At 46.6% G+C, this 15,958-nt stretch overlaps 1 protein-coding gene and 1 pseudogene across 4 annotated transcripts in view; one reads left to right on the forward strand and one right to left on the reverse strand.

Annotated features, from left to right (window-relative positions):
- AFF2 (ALF transcription elongation factor 2) overlaps window positions 1-15,958 on the reverse strand; it is a 499,644-nt gene that overhangs the window by 354,891 nt on the left and 128,795 nt on the right. The window lies entirely within an intron of this gene.
- Window positions 1-15,958, forward strand: part of LOC132594513 (elongation factor 1-alpha 1-like) — a 153,677-nt pseudogene that overhangs the window by 9,130 nt on the left and 128,589 nt on the right.

Below are 15,958 nucleotides of genomic sequence, written 5' to 3' on the forward strand. Positions count from 1 at the left end.
AGACAGTTTCAATAACTACTTAATTTAAAACAATATTTTCTCAGAAATCGCATTCTTAATTACTTTTAAACTAAGGAAATGAATGCCCTTAACAAGCAGCTTATAATTGACAGTCTTAAGCAGCCTCTACTTTCAAGTCTCACCAAACCCTTTGATGCGCATACACTCACTAAACTTTGCCCGGGCAAATTCTACCCCCTTACGGCTTCCTCTTCAGGCCCCTGACCCTCCCTGGCACACGCACCCCACAGGGCTCCAGCCTGAACACACAGCGGGGGCATGAGATCAGGCCCGCGGCAAACAGCCGCTGGGCACTGCTTGCCCCTGCTCTCTGCATCGTCACAGAGATCGGACAGAGGAGAGAGATCGGGGTGATGTTTCTACAAGCCAAGGAACACTCAAGATGGCCAGTAAGTCACCAGAAGCTGGGAGACAGGCCTGGAACACACGCTCCCTCACGGCCCTTAGAAGGAACAAAGCCTGCTCACACCTTGATCTCAGACTCTGAGCTTCCAGAACCAGGAGACAATAAAACTGTTGTTTAAGCCTCCCAGTGTGTGGGACTTGCTTACGGCAGCGCTGGCAGACCCCTGCACCCCCGGATGGCATTTCTCAGTCAGTTCACGGGGAAAACGTTGGGCCCCATCACAGTCAGTGTGGATATTCAAGACCTTAGGAATGATCTTTTTCACTCCAGTGACATGATATCCACCCTTCTTGCTTCTGTCCCAGCTGAACTCTTTAGGCTTTCCTACTTGGTCTCCTTCCCCCTTTCCTGCTCTGAGAGAACCGTGGGTGCTCAATGAAACTGTCCACCAGAAAGGAATCACGCATTTCTGCTTCCCGTTTATCTGGAAAAGAGCCAACGTCAGTGTTCCGTTCTCAATAAGTATTTTTTGACCGAATGAATGAACAAATGACAGGTAAACTTTCTTTCTGCCCAAGTTCGGTGACAAATATTGACCAAGATATTAAGATATTAATTAGTTTGTCTGTTTAAACAACAAACATTTACTGGGTGCCTAGGTCACAAAAGGGACCACGTTTGGTGCTCAGAAAAAAAAATAAGAAACAGTATGAGTCTTTGAGAAATTCACAGCTCAGGAGGGGAGGTAAATCCACTCTCAAATCATCACCCTGCAGGGTAACACCCACTATGGCTATAGGAACAAAGTGTCCTGGGAACATTCTCAGGTTGGCGTGGGGTGGGAAGCAAAACCAGGCAGCTGTGCTCCAGCTGGGTCTTGAATGGAAGTGTTCCCAGTCTGCACGTCAGCTCGTTCAAATACACACTAACCAAGTGGCACTAAAGATGGTCCCGTGGGACAAACACGGATGCGTGAACAAGGGATGAAACATGCAGCCAAGCTCAGTCCCTCGGACTGTCCATGTCTGCCAAAATTGGTCTGCGACAGTGGTGGGAAAACAGCGAGATTTTCTGCTCTTCGGGGAAGCTGGAAAATGAGTTCGGTCTTTGCAAACACTTGGATTCAGGGGTCAAACCCGAACTGCACTTGTGATACCGAGTGAGAGGAAGAGCCTCACAGAGAAATGGATGACTGAGATAAGCACGTGAATGGTGAGCTCATAAAGAATAGATGAGATTTCAAAGGGAAGCATTTATTGTTTCCTGTATTCGAGCACATTGTCTCTCAATATGATTAGTTATCAGTCTCAGTTTTCCAAAACCGGTATGAAATAAAGCGTTTACGCAGTTATGCTTCATTGATGTCAGCTAGGGGAGCATGAAAATCTCCATGAAGGTGGGTAATTGATGCGTAAATCAGAGCTCAATCACTCTGTAATAGCAATGGTCCCACTGAAAATATGCTTGTTGAACACAGTCACCGAGAAGCCAGAGGGAGGGAGAGGAGGGCAGGAGAAGATAGGAGGCTTATTTATTAAAAATGATAATAACTGGCGATCTCCCTTCAACAGAGGGCTGCTGTCGGAGATGCTTGCAAGCAACTTGCGACCAATGCATCCAGAGAGTCGCCTTCTGTTCTAATGAACTGTTTCTGTTTTATTTAACTGCTCAGAGACCCTGTTGTGGATACTTCCTCTTTTGAAACATGACACATGGTAATGACATCTGTGATAATAATTTGGTTAACAATGCTCATTCTAGGTATGCTTGCCGTTGTTATTAAAATCCTTCCGTCACTTTGCATTTGCTCTCTGAAGAGCAGTGAATAAAAACGGGCAATGCCTTGCAATTTAATATTTTAATATCTCACACTGAAACGAAAACGACTTCTTACTGTTGATCAAATAGCAGCTCCCGTTTCTATCATCCTGACCATCATTATCATTATTATCACTTACGCTGCCATGATAGCAGCTAGGGGCAGATTTTTCTTCCCCTCTACTGTCCTCACTGAATAAAGAGAAAATTCTCCACAGGAAATACTGCCACAGTAGGTTTAACAGCCAACATTCCTGCCAATTAATATGAGAAAGAAAGCGCTGGCTTTTCGTTTTTTTCCAGCTCTTACGAAAAACGCTTGAGTCAGTATGAGAGGCAGGTTTGTCCTAGGCATCGCGTGTGGATCCTGGGGCTTTACGCACCGGCGCATAATGCATTCTTGAGTCTCAGCACAGCGCATGTGCAAACCCCCCTTCCGTACAGAGTAAGCAGGGTCCGTGCGGCAGCACAGAGCCGCAGCATCGGTACAGATGTGCCCTGCTGTGGAGGTGAGGGCCCTCTGCTCGCCTGAGGTCACCAGCTCAGCCCGGTTCAAAAGCACGCGTGTGCTGATGGCCCGTCTCGTATCTAGTGCCGGGCCTTCATCCAAATGTCCGCGCCTTGACAAAATGCCTGCGTCAGATGGACTGGCCGCGGGCGCTTAGGGGGAGGAGGAGTGGGCTCTGACCGAGGAAGGCTTAGCCTTATCGGGAGTGTGGTGTAATTTTTTGTAGGTGAGTGGATTCCTATATTATCAATGTCCTTATAAAATAAAGAAATGCATGCATCTGGTGCATAGCAGGATTTTAAAATTTTGCTTCTCTTTTGAAAAGCAACACTCTCACATTTCCATGGTACTTGTCACTTCCCAAAGCACTTCCACAAGTCTGATCTGGTATGAGACTTCCAACAACCCTGGGAAACAGGCCAGACGGGCATTCTGACCTCCCATTTCACAGATGAAGACACTGAGACCCAGAAGGGCTAACTGCCCAATGTTCACATCGTCGCTCGGCTAATGAAGGGCAGGAACAGATACGAAGGCAAGCTGTCTGCAACCAGGAGCAGTTGTCTGGTTTGTTGGGGTTTTCTTCCCCCTGCTACAGGACTCTGTGCTCTAATTGTAAAATGCTTGCCAATCCTATTCTTCCAGAACACGGGAAAAGTTGCTAGGTGGTACAGCAAAGGGTCATTATTTTAAGGTTTTTAGAAAACAGCTTTTGATGGGCTATCATTATTAATGGACTAATAATCCATAAGTGTGTCTTTGTAGAAAAACAATGAAATGGTGAGACACATAGCAGGTAGACTTTGGGAAGGAGGAGAGCATCTAGTGGAAAGACCTCAGAGAGTGATGCTGCCACTTCAAGTTTGAGTGACCTTGAGCCAGTCACTGGGCTGCTCACAGCCTTCCAAGACCCTCTGATCCAGAAGAGCACACAGCATAGGAGGAGGAGATAAACTATAATGGTAAATGGAAAACTGCAGTAACACGGTAACCGCTAGCCAAGCTGAGCATGGGCAACGTAGCTAGTCTGAACTGAGATGTGCTATAAGTATGAAATACACACCAGATTTCAGACTTGGTATGAAAATAGTGTTAAATATAGAATTAATAATTTTTAACAGATTGCATGGTATTTGGCATACACTGAGTTCAATCAAGTGTCAAGAAAAGCAATTTCACCTGTTTCTTCTCCCTTTTTTAAAAAATGGGGCTACTAGAAAATTGAAACTAAACTAAGTAGAATTGTGTTTGTGGCTCTCCTTAAACAACAGAAGACTCTGTGTCTTTGGGTTCGTTGTAACGATCTAACCTATGCGGTCCTGTTCTGTTATCCCCCCTTCTCTATTCTCATTTGTTCCCTCCATCTCATTTTCATGTAGACCTTGGGCACATATGCCAGTGTTTATTTTCATGACTGCTGTATTGTCTAATTGGTGCATTGTTGATCAATAATATGTGAGGTGTTGAGCTCTGTTTGTGTAATATGTTTAATATGCTTCTACCCAATGCGCCATATGGACGCACTGCACTGTATATTATGAGCGTATTAATGCTAAGACTCAATTGAGTATCGCTGGTGCATAGTAAACAAGTAAAACAAAATTAGGCTAAAGTAGTTACTGAACATCGTGGTCCCTAATACTTGTAACGAGCGTCGCAAACACTGTGCTAGTGTGTGGGGGCCAGCACCCGCCCTTCTCTGAAACCTCAAATGAGCCTAAGCGCTATTCCAGGCTTAATGTAAAAGTCATTTTACAAGGTGAAGGCATTCTTTTCAGGTAGAGAAACTAGAGAGAATAAATAATAGAGTGGAACTTGATCTACCAATAACTGTGTCTTTAAATCGAAACTCTGTGCGGTTGTGAAGCCGTTTATGCTTGTTTTCTTTCCCAGGTGCCTGGAGGAGCTGGGAAGAATTCTGATTAGCAGAAGCCACCAGCAGTTTCTTTCTACCTGTTTCACATACATTTCACACGTCACTTTCAGGACTCCTCAGTTTACTGATATTTTCTTGGGAAACTGCCAACCAATCTGTAGCAAAATTAAACTGTGCCTTTTAATATAAAACAATCATTGATTAGCACATACTGTTCAAGCCAGATGAATCAGCAGCCTGCAAGGATGAAGTGTTTTATCACAGTAACACGCCGTTCGAACACGCTGATAGATACATTCATTCTGCTGCCGGGCACCGCGACAGGCAAGAGCACAGGCCCACACTCCGTGGCACCTCACACTCCTGTTCCCTAGCACACAGTGTGCTTGACAACAAGAATGTCTTCAGATGAACAATGTACTATGATTAGTTGAGTTTCATTTGTTAATTACAGATTCAACAAGAACAGAATGCCGAAGCTTTTCGAGTCTCAGATACCCATTGATCTGTAGCCCCCTACATGCTCAAGCAATACTGGAAGTCTAACATAATTTATTGTTACTTAGAGCACTGATTGGCTAGAGGAATTATACTCCAATAAATGATGAATCCGTCTATAATTGCTTCCATTCATCGTAATGCACGCTCGAATGCAAACTGGAAAGGAGATGATCAACTTCAAGCTTCAGCTGTTTCGAATTCCACAGTGTGTCCGTAAGTTAATGGATGTTGAATATTATGCTGATCTATATGCTGTGTTGCACTAGGTGGATCTTAAGAGACTTATATATACGCACACTCATATATATTGCACGTCCATAGATTTCACACAGATCTATAATTGATGACCACCCGGTGGGCTTGCTTGCCTCCGAGGAAGCGGATACAATGACTCTGGCAAGACGGGGCCAGGGTACAGATTCTTCAGGAACGCTTGGTCCTGTACTGCTCTGTCCCCCACCCCTCAGGACAAGTGGAATCCTCAGGCTACTCATTTCCCTCTAGAGTGGCTCTACCTGGGGCACAGTGACACACAGAAAATTTGTGCCCAGACGTTTGGGACTCATCTTCCCTGTTGCCTCCTTGAGCAATCCTTGCCTGACACTGCACCTTCCATCCAGGCTGAGTTCAGAGGCCCTCGTCTCCACTCCCAGCACCCCGAGGCTCCGCCACCTCAGGGAACTGTTTACTGCCAAACAGAAGGGGAGTTACTGTCTCAAGGACAATTCGCCACAAACGTGACGGCTTCAAACAACACAAATGTATCCTCTTTCTGGAGGTCAGAAGTCGGCAGGGCTGTGTTCCTTCTAAAGGTTCTGAGGGAGAATCTGTTTTCTTGCCTTTTCCAGCATCTAAGGGTCGCCTTCATTCCTTGGCTCGTGGCCCCTTCCTGCACCTGCAAGTCCAGCAGCAGAGCATCTTCAGGTCTCTCTCTCACCTCCACTTCCGGCGTCACGTCTCCTCTGACTCTGACCGTCCCTCCTGCCTCCCCCTCTTATGCAGACCCTTGTGATTACATTTACGGCCCAAGCATACGATGCAGAATCATCTCCCCAGCTCAAGACCCTTCACTTAATCACACCTGCCAAATCCCTCTTTTAAGCCACATATTCACAGGCGTGGGGGGTTAGGACATGGACCTCTTTAGGGGCACATTATTCTGCCTACCACGGGTACAACACTTTAATCACTCTTGTCCTCCCAGTCCCTAAGGCCAGTACATGACAAACAGTAGTCATACATGAAGAGAGCCCAATGGGTGAGGCCCCTGTTCATCTACACCTGCTCTGTCATTTACTGCCACTTCGGCTCTCCAGCGCTTGACTTTTCTCACCAGTAAGTGTCTCTGGGAATTGCCGTGACCCTCAAATAAGAGAATGTATGTGAAAACGCCTGTAAAGGTAAATGGCTTTCTCCACGTTATTAGGCATCATCCTTGCATCGCTAAGAGAAGAGACACTAGACCCTGGAGAGAGGGAGATAAGAGGGAAAAGGTCCCACTTGTACAGAGATGTAAGGTACTATTACACAGTAAAACTAAATAGAAATAACCATCTGAACGTGACCTGAAACTATGTTTCTTATTCATATGCAAGTAGCTTATGAGACTGACACAAGACATTTAAATTAATTCAAATAACTAGATGCTCAATTGCTCAAGATAAGTGCGTCCACACTTGCCCTCTTACATGGTAGTTGAGGACAACAATCCAAGATGGATTGGTCATGTTTACATAGTCCAGCAGGATGAAATCTCTGCCTACGCGTTTATAAAACCCTACACGTTAACCCATCAATTTCACTGATTAATAAGAGGGTTCCATGACATTACAGCAACAGACATGACAATACCTCTTCCCACAGGAGCAAAATTATCCTGAAAGGCACCACACACCTGCAAAACACTTCATTGTGCTTCAACCGGGAACGTGAAAACAGGAGAGAATTGAGCACGAAAACAACCTTCAATCAAAGGGTCTTTCGCAGGGGACGGAGATCAAAGCTGTCATTTTCCATTACGGGGAAGATCAATTACAAAGAGGGCAAGCGGGTCAGCCAATGTCATCCACCTGGTCAGAGCCTGGACTTGGATGGGAGCCCCAGTCTCCTGACTCTTCACTGAGGGCCCCTCCTCTCTGGACCACCCTTCGGGTTTCCTGACCCCTATGCCGTGCTCTCAGCTCGCTGCTTTGGAAGACAAAGGGAAGGCGGAAGAGGAAGCGAAAGGAACATTCCCCTTCTCCTGCGATTTCTAAAGAGGAGGTTGAACAGATCAAATGACTTTGGGAAGTTTCCTTTAAAAGGTTCACAAATCACTACACACTGAACAGGATTCGACGTCTGCGAGCAGCCCACTCCATGTGAAAAGGCTGTCATACTCCAGACTGTGTGGGACTCCTTCCGGAGAGAAGGAACTTGGAAGCTCTCCAGGAAAGCCCATGGTTTGGCACAAGGCAGAGAGAGTTAGTAAATAAAGGAGGTGCGGACTCTCCGGCCAAGCGAGGGACCGAATGCCACCTTTGTGACTGGCTGTCTCAACGTCATGTTGTAGGCGCAGCCTGAGGCTAGGAGGCCGCTGACTAGGCTGAACGCTGGGCTGCATCTCTCCGATACCCGGCCTGAGTGTGTGTGGACACGTGCATCCACATCCGAGATGAGGCCGATTTATACGAGAGCCTCTCAGAACAGAAAAGCCCACAGAAGTCAATTCCCCAGATCCTCCTCTGACAAGAGGTAAGTTCATTTTCAGGGTGCTCAGGAACCTCACAGGTTGACCCAGTGACCCATGGGTACGTGCTTGGGACTGGGTGAGAAAGAGCGTTGCGTTGAACCCTCCCCTCTGGACCTCACACCCGAGGGTATGAAACTACACCACTGAGCCTTTGCTGCTATGTTTTCAGCACTCCTGGAACCCTGACTTTTTTTTTTAACACCTTTATTGGGGTATAATTGCTTTACAATGGTGTGTTAGTTTCTGCTGTATAACAAAGTGAATCAGCTATATGTATACCTATATCCCCATATCTCTTCGCTCTTGCGTCTCCCTCCCACGCTCCCTAACCCACCCCTCTAGGTGGTCACAGAGCACCGAGCTGATCTCCCTGTGCTATGCGGCTGCTTCCCACTAGCTATCTATTTTACATTTGGTAGTGTATATATGTCCATGCCACCCTCTCCCTTCGTCCCAGCTTACCCTTCCCCCTCCCCGTGTCCTCAAGTCCATTCTCTATGTCTGTGTCTTTATTCCTGCTGGAACCCTGACTTTGAGGGTTTTGAAAGGAATAGATGTAACATCTGGGTGCACTCCACCCCCACCCCCCCAACTGACTCTGGAATGCCCGTTACAGCATCGTTGCCAAGGAATCCAGGGATGTTTGCCCCAGTTATTTATTTATACATCTGCGAATTGATAAACCTCCGGGAAGTGCATGTGGGCTTCTATCTGTACTGGAGTCCGGAGACCCGGGTTTCCATCTCAGACCTATCACAAACTAGCTTGGTGACGTCAAGCAAATTATTTAACCCTTTTGGGTCTCAGTGTCCTCACATGTAAAACACAGCATTTGTACTGGATAATTTCCAGGGTCCTTCTCTGACTGCATTCACCCTTTGGTAACTTCCCCTACCTTCTCCAATTGTAAGCTCATCCCTTTTGTATGAGCCCTGAGCCAGCCCAGCTCCTGGCAGGCTCAGGACAGGTCACCAAGGGCTTCACTCATTCCATTACCACCCAAGCTAGTGGATGGTGTTGTGTATGTGCCTAAGTATCGCAGTAAGAGTGAGAGCAGACATACAGATGGCCAAGAGGCACATGAGAAGATGCTCGACATCACTCTTCATTAGAGAAATGCAAATCAAAACTGCAAGGAGGTATCACCTCACACCAGTCAGAATGGCCATCATCAAAAAATCTACAAACAGTAAATGCTGGAGAGGGTGTGGAGAAAAGGGAACCCTCTTGCACTGTTGGTGGGAATGTGAATTGGTACAGCCACTATGGAGAACAGTATGGAGGTTCCTTAAAGAACTAAAAATAGAACTACCATATGACCCAGCAATCCCACTCCTGGGCATATATCTGGAGAAAACCATAAATCAAAAAGATACAAGCATCCCAATGTTCATAGCAGCACTATTTACAATGACCAAGACATGGAAGCAACCTAAATGTCCATCAGCAGAGGAATGGATAAAGAAGATGTGGTGCATATACACGATGGAATATTACTCAGCCATAAAAAAGAATGAAATAATGCCATTTTTAGTAACATGGATGGACCTAGAGATTATCATACTAAGTGAAATAAGCCAGAAAGAGAAAGACAAACATCATATGATACCACTTACATGTGGAATCTAAAATATGACACAAATGAATTCTTTAAAAAACAGAAACAGACTCACAGACTTTGAAAACAAACTTATGGTTACCACAGGGGAAAGGGATGGGGAAGGGGTAAATGAGGAGCTTTGGATTAACAGATACAGACCACTATACAGAAAATAGATAACCAACAAGGACCCACGGTACAGCACAGGGAACTCTATTCAATATCTTGTAGCAACCTCTAAGGGAGAAGAACCTGAAAAAGAATACATACATACATATGTATAGCTGAATCACCTTGCCGTACACCTGAAACTAACACTACATCGTAAATCAACTATACTTCAATTAAAAAAAACAAGAGTGAAATCAGTGATCCGCCAGTATACAAAGCACAAATGACCATAAAACCCAACGCATGAGTACGAGCTAGAACCGCCTGCTCTAGCAGTGTTTATATATCACGTTCCTTTGCTCGAGCTGCCCCAGTCTCGGTATTAGATAACCCCCAATTCCCTTGGTGTAATGACTACCATACTGTAATTCCAAGTCAAAGTGTATCCTATTTTGAATTCTACACTCCCAATCTGTTGCCTAGTATAAATATTATACTATGTAATGTGTAAATATTAAAATCTAACTTTAACAAGTTGAGTCACAGTCACTGGAATTCGGCCAAGACTCTAACACTTTTTCATTATTTCCAAAGAAAGACCAATTTAAGAAATGCAAGCCAGTTCCAATTCACTTCAAAAGTTGGCTTAACGTCAAAGAAATTTCAATGAAATTCTGCTTAAGCATTAAACGTGAAGGTATTTATATGATTATTAAGTTAGCATTTAAGTTACATAGAAATCAGTTCGGGGTCTGTCACGGTTGGGCTCTTAGGGCAGTGAAACCCAAAATGATAGGTGCGTTTCAACGCAATTCCGCATCTCACAGAGACAGGCTTTTAGACAGACACTAAGACACAACATTATTATCAGTGCCTCATTGGCTCCTTCGCTGCTGTAGGGACATGGCTCTGCCGTGGCACGCTGGCAACCTTGCACGTAAGCAAGGGCTGGACCCACAGCTGATACGAGTCTTGGACGTAAGCCTTGGGATCCTCCCTGAATCTGAGAGGGCGTGAGGCCTGGGAGAAGTCAGCTTCTCGTCAACTCTCGGGTTCTGGTCAATCCACCCCCACTCCCCACCCCGCTTCAAATGGAGCTGTAGAGCAAAAAACCCCTCCGCTGCATCTAGAACGAACTCTTCAGCCGAGAGGTACCCCACGACGGCTCACCGTGTTCCCCTTTTTAGAGCCCCTTTGGGTCTTCCTCCTTCACGCTGTCTATGGATGGACTAAACTGGCTCAGTCTGCATGGGTCTTGCTGTATCTTTTCCAGTCAGATCCCTCAGGCTTTTGCCTTGTCCTTGTGTGTGTGTGTGTGTGTGTGTGTGTGTGTGTGTGTGTGTGTGCGCGCGCGCGCGCGCTTGACAAAACACATATATTTTATTCCTCTCTGAAAACTTCCTTCAAGCAACCTTATGCAAAGCAGGAATTTCTTTCTCTTTCCTTCATGGGTAAAAGCAGAAACAGTTTATCAATATAATCTCACTGTACATTCTTTGACCGAGAAGGGCTTTATTCATTCAGGATGGAGTGTTTACGGTGGTCAGCCTTCAGGCAAATCGAATCCTCTAGAAGCCTGAACCCTAACAAAAGGGGAAACCAAAACCCAGCGCTCGGAGAGTGGAGGGTCAGTTGGAGAAAGTGGCAGGATCCTTCCCCAGAGGTAGAAAGTGAGAAGGCAGCCCAGGGGCCAGAGCTGCTTGGCAGCAGGGCGAGGCACTGTGGTGGGTGGAGGGGAAGAAAGATTAGGAAACCCCTGCTAAATGGCCAAACGGCTTTGATCTCCTGAGAGCAAGAGAAGATGAGTTCATGCTAAGGGCTGCAGCGAGAGAGCGAAGGGCCTCGGCTCTCGGGCAGAGGAAAGTTCTGGAATGGCAGCTGTGAAGACAACCTCAGGCTGAACCAGAGACTCGCCGAGCAGCGGTGAGAGAGGGGCCAGGAGGGTTAGCGAGGATGAATCTACCCGGACTCTGCCAGCACGTTTTCTTGTCTTTCTGCCCAGAAACCTGAGTGAAAAAAAATAGGGGGGCAGGCTGGCAGGGGACAAGAAGGTTCCAGAAGGGGCAGGAGAGGTCACTGTCTGCAAGGCCCACCCCAGACTCCGGTAGGAATGGGGGCCGCTGAAGTAAAGGCAGGTGCCCAGGGAAAACTTTCTACACCTTGACCTAGACCGGGGTGGGGAGAGGAATGGAATGGCTGGGGGGCAGGTGTCCCCCATTTTGGCCACATCCATCATTAGAGCTGGCACCCAGGTGGCCACCGGTGTTCCCACCTGCAAGAATGAGGGAGGGATGCCCTTGAGGGCAACAAAGAGAAATATTTCCCCTGCTCCCCTATAATTACACTAAAAAGGAAGTGCAAATGTGAGGTGTCGTATCTCTCCAACCACTGCTCCCCTCATTTACCCAGAAAATCAAGACCAAAGCAAGCCCCAGGTCTCCAGTGCACCTCGAAGCCCAGTGAGAGACAGACACCTCCCGGGAAATGCCTACTTATGGGTGTTTCACGGGAAATCTGTCCCCTCTTCGGGGAGCCGCCCAGGCCTGCACACAGGCCCCTAGGAAAGTAAGTCTAATGTGTCACCCCGACTGGCCACAGGGAGCATTTCTCTGGGGGGACTAGCACATCCTCGGGATGTGCTCAGCCCCCAGGGAGAGGCGCAGCTCACAACGCTGGCCTGTGGACATTGGTTGAAATAGCTGGGGATGTTTTGCCCTAAGAAAGACAAGACTTGGGGCACAGACGGGCTCTTCGTTTCCATCTCTGAAGGGCAGGGGAGAGGGGACAGAGGCGACAGCTGGGCTCCTCCAGAGGTTGCAGGACTGCTAGTCTGGGAGGGGCTGACAAACAACAGGACAAGAGCCTGAGAGTCCTGGGAAGGCTCCTGGCTTCTGAAATTCTAATTTTCAGATTCTCTGAGGACAGCGTGAGCCATACTCCCTGGTCAGTGTCAGGTGTAACTCACATTCATTAAAAAGCTGGCTTTGTCGCAATTCTAGGAGTTGCTTGGCCCAGCTCCACCTCTGCAAAGAACCTGGGAAGGGATCATCATTCTGGCAACCGAGCTGATTCCTCAGCATTTGCCATGCTTCACTCATCGAACTATACATCAATGTGCCTTTGGTCTTAAGAAAATACATAATGGGATTTTAATTAAATTACAAATTTACACGTTACCAACTGGAAATTAACTTAATAAACAATTTATTTCAATCGACTTACAGGAACAGATTAATGGTGCAATTAATCAAATATTTGACTTTTTAAAGTTTTGATTCATTAAACTAAAGTAACAATTTGCCACTTCAAAGCCTACGAAGCTTTATCTCAGACCCTGAGGCACATCTGTGGCTGTTCTAGTCGCGATATCAGGAGCACATCATATTTACAGTTGAAAGTACCCTCAGAGGTCAGCTGGTCCCGTCCCCTCATTTACGGATGAGAACAAACTGAGACCCAGAAAGGCTTTCACCGCTTATTCCTCCAATCCCCCCCCCCATGCCACACACTCCCACACACTCTTGCCATTCACTTGTAAACCACATGAGGGAGATTAATATTCTTTACGAGGTTTCTATTGGCCTTGGATAATTGTTTTAAAACAGGATATATTTTGGGAAACGCATATTTTATTTCAATATATCTAATAGGACTATGATAATAATTTTAAAAGTGCATTTATGTATGGTGCAAACGCTCGTTCCTATGGGCGATGCCAAGTAACACATCAAAAAGAAGTTCAAGTACAACTGGCGTCTTAACACACCAAGAGGAGCTTGCTGGAGATCGCCACAGTCCATCTGCCGAGGCAGAATTGAGTTTTCCATTACAGTGCAGCTGTTACATCAATCCAGAGAAGGTGGCGAATTCTTGAAGAAACGGCCGCTCTATCTTTACGGCAATGAGCATCTCTCATTATCTATAAGCCGTGTGGCTTTGCTCTGAAGACCTATCTCCCAGCTACCTTCTCTTGCTCTGAAGTTTAAACATGGATGTGACCACTTAGGCTCTAAGGAGGCCAGGCATTCACAGCCCTGGGAATTTTCGTATAACTCCAAGCAAGATATGCAACAGAGGAGGCAACCCGCTATGCAAATATGTTTCCCAAACGGCCAAAGAAAGCAGGACAAATGGGGGCAACTAAACAACCCTTCTAATCTCGGTTCTCTCAGGCAAATACTGTAAAGGTACTTTGGTTCCTCTTCCCAATTCTCATTCCCTTAGACTCATCCGCAGTACGTGACATTGGTGAGCAGTTCCACTTTTGGGGGAAGGGGGGTATATTACATGATTAATGTTTTCTAATTGTGGAGATGATCGATAGATAGATGATAGATAGATACATAGATAGAACTCAAATAGAAAACTTACCATTTTAGCCATTTTCAAGTGTACAATTCACTGGCCTCAAGTACACTTATAAGGTCGAGCAGTCATCTCCACTGTCTATTTCCAAAACTCTGTCCTCCCTCACTTTCTTGATACCCTCTTGCCTGCTTCAGGAAAGTGGAGCTAAGCAGCTCTGCCTCCTGCTGCCTTGCCCTCTCTGTCACTGTCTCCTTTCCTGACACCTCCCGCCCCTCCCGCCCCCCAAGTGACGAAGCCCCCAAGGCTCTCTCTCCAGCCCCGTACACCTTCCCACCTTGGCCAGTCTCAGGGCTCGGAAGAGGATTCCACATAAAAGAGCCCCAAATCTCCAGGCCATGACACCCTCCTGAACTGAACCCCCAAATCTCACCGGGTTGAGGGTCCTATCTGCCTGGTCTTCCAATGGCTCAAAGTTTCTATTATCCAACTTTCCGCCACGCTTGGTCCTCTTCCTTTGCTGCTCATTTCTTTCATCGATTTCACCAAACTCCCAGTCACCCAGGACTCATCTCTGCCTCCGTCCCCTCATTTGCTCTTGCCCAGGCCACCCCCTCCTCCCTCTGGGACATGTATGTGTTTCCAGGCCATTTTACCTTCAGAAGCCAAGTCTCCCCATCAGTTCTTACTGCTACTGCCCTCACTCAAGTTTCTGTTACCTTTCTCTTCCAAGTACTTGCACAGTCTCCTGTCTGATTTGACAGTGTTCGGTCTTTTCCAGGTCAGTGGTTATGACGTCGGTCCAGTCTGTCTTCCTCAACTTGTCCTTCACCTCTGTTCTCTCCATCCTGTGCACAGGAAACCTGATCCCCATCCAGTCCTTCTCAGCCCCAGCCCTGCCCCAGTCCCTCCACTGTCCTGTCTCTGTACTCACACACTCCCGCCTGGAAAGACCCTTCTTCTACACGCCTGAACAGAAGGCTACCTCTTCCATTAGGTCTTCTCTGATGTCCATGCCTAGAGTTTGCTCCTTGTAGTATGTTGAATGGCGACCTCCAAAAGATCTGGCCCCTCAGAACCTGTGAACGGGACCTTATTTGGAAATAAGGTCTTTTCAGTATAGATGTAATCAGTTAAGGATCTCCAGACGAAATCATCCTGGATTTAGGGTGGGCCCTAAATCCAAGTACATGAGAACGTTCTTGATGTCAGTGAATTGTACACTTGAAAACGGTTAAGATGGTGTCCTTATCAGAGGGAGGTTGGAGACACAGAGGAGGAGGCCATGTGAGGACAGAGGCAGAGATTAGGCTCATGTGGCCACAAGTCAAGGAACATCTGGGGCCACCAGAAGCAGGAAGAGGCAGGGAAGGCTTCTCTCCTAGGGCCTTCACCGGATGCGTGGCCATGCCAATGCCTTCCTGGCTTCCATAACTGTGAAAGAAAAACATATCTGTTGTTTAAGACACCAAGTTTGTGGCCATTTGTTATGGCAGTCCTGGGAAACTAATAAACCCCTCCGTCTCAGAAATCCTAGCCCCTAACTTCCTTTTCCTTTATATCAGTTATGCAATTTTATCATCTGCCCTGTTGCACAGACCACAGCATCTGGCATATAGTAGATGCTCACTTAATATCGCTGACCAAAAGTGAGAAGGCAGGAAGGAGGGAAGAAGAGGCCTCAACCCACCGCAGTAGGGGAAAGAGACTTGTCTGTAGGCTGGAAAGCAGAAGGCCCGTCTGGATTGACACTCCTCAGCCCTACTCTGAACCCAAATAAGCCACCAAAAGTAAACGGTACAGAGATGATGTTCTAGAGCAACACAAGCTGAAGTCTCTGTGGTCCACGATGTCTGGGATTAGGTACTGAACAGAGAATAGGAAAGGGAGTGGCCAAACTTTTGGGCTTGTCTTGGGACCACCAAATTTTCCAGAGGAGTATTTCCTGCCAAATTAAAAAGGGAAACTCACAGTTTGAAATCCATTTACTTTTGTCTTGGGCTAACATTATAAAAGACAATGATCGAGGCTTATTCATATAATTCATGAACCTCTGGGTTGTTTTTTTTTTTTCAGGTTATAACAGCAATAATTACCTCTGAATGGGTTTTCCCCGGGAATTAAATGACTGATGGGGGTTA

Source organism: Globicephala melas, chromosome X (genome assembly GCF_963455315.2).
Source record: "Globicephala melas chromosome X, mGloMel1.2, whole genome shotgun sequence".
Classification (NCBI taxonomy): domain Eukaryota; kingdom Metazoa; phylum Chordata; class Mammalia; order Artiodactyla; family Delphinidae; genus Globicephala; species Globicephala melas.